Source organism: Oryctolagus cuniculus, chromosome 13, assembly GCF_964237555.1.
Source record: "Oryctolagus cuniculus chromosome 13, mOryCun1.1, whole genome shotgun sequence".
Taxonomy (NCBI): Eukaryota; Metazoa; Chordata; class Mammalia; order Lagomorpha; family Leporidae; genus Oryctolagus; species Oryctolagus cuniculus.
Window position 1 is genome coordinate 50,632,405 of NC_091444.1, and position 3,179 is coordinate 50,635,583.

The following is a 3,179-nucleotide window of genomic DNA, read 5'->3' on the forward strand; positions in this document are numbered from 1 at the left end:
GATTCGCAGACTCTGAAAGGGATTAATAACGGAGAATGTGTAAGATTAAAGTTGGGATGGAGAAGCACACGCATCTCCAGTTGGTCTGCACTGGTCAGCATCAGAACAGACAGCATATTCTCCTAGATGCTGTGCTGGCAAAGTCTGTCTGAGGGCTGTGGGTACTTTGATTGTGAACTGGAGTTTCTGTGAAGCATCTCGGGAGTCTTAGCATCAGGATGTTAACTGTAGAAGTGATTATTAAATTCTGAGTCTTGCGATTTGGGGTCTTGCAGGGCCATGCTGGCTCCTGTACCACTGCCTTCATTTAATGAGTTAATCTTGAGTAAGGAGTTGGCTTGTAATCCAAGAGGAGAAAGAGGGACTGCAGGCTAAGGGAAGGGCAGAGTGCCTTCAGTAGTCACCAGGATTAGGGGCTCCTTTTCAAGAGGTTGCTCAGCAGATTCTTCAAAGGGACAGAACTAAACGTTGTAGGCTTTGAGGGCTTCAATGCCTCTTGCAAGTGTTTGACTCTAGCTGTGAGAGCAGCCATAAACAATATACAAATGAATGAAGGTAGCTGTGTCCCAGTGAAACCTGATGCATATTTGCAAAAATATGGGAAGGACCAGAGTTGGTCCATGTGCCACTGTTTGATTCTCAATTTATTCTGAGCCTTATTTTGTCTTTTAAAGTGCTCACAAGGAGGCAGGTGTTTGGCCCAGTGGTTAAGATGGCCATGTCCCACATTGCAGCACCTGATTTGAGTCTCAGCTCTGGCTCCTGGCTCTGGCTTCCTGCCAATGCTAGACCCTGAGAAGCAGCCATGATGGCTCAAGTAATTGGGTTCCTGATTAAATTCCCAGTTCCAATTTTGGATCCTGTTCAGCCCTGACTGTGGCAGGCATTCAAGGGGTGAACCAGCAAAGGAGAGCTCTGTTTCCCTATCTATCTCTCAAATACATAAATAAGTAAAAATTTTTTTAACTTTTATTTAATGAATATAAATTTCCAAAATAAGTAAAATTTTAAAAAGTAAAATGAAATGTCCTTCAGGAACTAGAAGTCTGGTAATGGGACTCTTTCCCTGGGTTTAGCTTATAAATTAAGTACCGTATTTCTGGAGTGAAGCCATTTACAAAAGCAAGAAGAGAATGTGGTCTTGCACCCTGTTTAACTGAATCAGTTATTGTAACAGATTCCCCTCACTTTGATGGAGTCTTCAAGATTTCTGTATATAGATCATATCATCTAAGAACAGAAATAATTTTATTTATTTATTTGAAAGGCAGAGTTACAGAGAGGGAGAGGCAGAGGCAGAGACAGAGAGATATCTTCCATTCACTGGTTCACTCCCCAAATGGTTGCAATGGCCAGAGCTGCATGGATCCAAAGCCAGGAGCCAGGAGCTTCTTCTAGGTCTCCCACACAGGTGCAGGGGCCCTAGGACTTCTACTGCTTTCCCAGGCCATAGCAGAGAGCTGGATCAGAAGTGGAGCAGCTGGGACTTGAGCTGGCATCCACATGGGATGCTGGCGTTGCAGGCAGCAGCTTTACCTACTACACCACAGCACCGGCCCCAGAAATAATTTTACTTCTTCCCGTCCAATTTTTCTTGCTTAGTTGTTCTTAATGGAACTTCCAGTTCTACCTTGAGTAAGAATGGTAAACGTGGGTGTCCTTGCCTTGCTTTGATCTGATCTTAGAGGAAAAAGTTTTACTCATTTTGTTAGTCCAATGCAGCGCTTATACATCTGTGTATTGGGCTCCCTAACTTACTGACTGGGTTGGCTCACCACAAACCCAAAGTATTTGTAGTTCCCAGAACGAAGGATTTGGAGAGGAGATTTCTCAACAAATATGTCACAAATATAAAAGATAGAGGCAACTGACAGCATTGTTAGTGACAGGGCAGACTTCTACCATGGTTTAAGCTTTTTCAAATCTGACCTGATGGCCAAAAGGTTTCTAAACAGGATTTTTAGCCTCAGGTACTCAAAACTAGCATGGAAAAAAAACAAAGTAACAGTGAAGAAAGTTTTTTTTTTAAGATTTTATTTATTTATTTGAGAGTTAGAGTTACAGACAGTGAGAGGGAGAGACAGAGAGAAAGGTCTTCCTTCCGTTGGTTCACTTCCCAAATGGCCGCAACAGCCAGAGCTGTGCTGATCCAAAGCCAGGAGCCAAGTGCTTCTTCCTGGTCTCCCAGGTGGGAACAGGGGCCCAAGGACTTGGGCTATCTTCCACTGCTTTCTCAGGCCACAGCAGAGAGCTGGTTTGGAAGAGGAGCAGCTGGGACTCGAACCGGCATCCATCCATTTGGGCTGCTGGTGCCACAGGTGGAGGCTTAGCCCATTATGCCACAGTGCTGGCCTCTAAGAAATTTTTAGAAAGATTTCTTTTTTAGGAACAACTTTACTGCGTATTTTAGACTGAATATTTGTGCCCCTGCTCCTTCTAAAATTCATGTGTGAAATCTAATCTCAGAGTGGCGATAACAGGAGGTAGAATCTTTGGAGAGAAATCAGGTCATGAGGGTGGAGCCCTCATGAATGGGACTAGCACCCTTTAAAGAAGAGTCCAGGGAGCTAGCCTGCTGTCTGTACCCTGTGAAAACACAGCAAGAAGTCGGTAGCCTGCACCTAGAAGACAGACCTCACAGAGCTGAACTATGCTGCCACCCTGATCTCAGAGTTTCAGCCTGCAGAAGTGTGAAAAACCAATTTCTGTTGTTTATAAGCTCCCAATCTATGATAGTAATTTGCTTTAGCATCCCAATTGATTAAGATATCGAGGTATAAGTTATACACCATTTTACATATACAATTTTTTAGTATCTAGTAAATTGGAAGAATTATGGAGTAATTACTACAATGCAATTTTTTTTTTTTTGACAGGCAGAGTGGACAGTGAGAGAGAGAGAGAGAGAGAGACAGACAGAGAGAAAGGTCTTCCTTTGCCGTTGGTTCACCCTCCAATGGCCGCCGCGGCCAGCACGCTGCAGCCGGCGCACCGCGCTGATCTGATGGCAGGAGCCAGGTGCTTCTCCTGGTCTCCCATGGGGTGCAGGGCCCAAGCACTTGGGCCATCCTCCACTGCCCTCCCTGGCCACAGCAGAGAGCTGGCCTGGAAGAGGGGCAACCGGGACAGAATCCGGCACCCCGACTAGGACTAGAACCTGGTGTGCCGGCGCCGCAAGG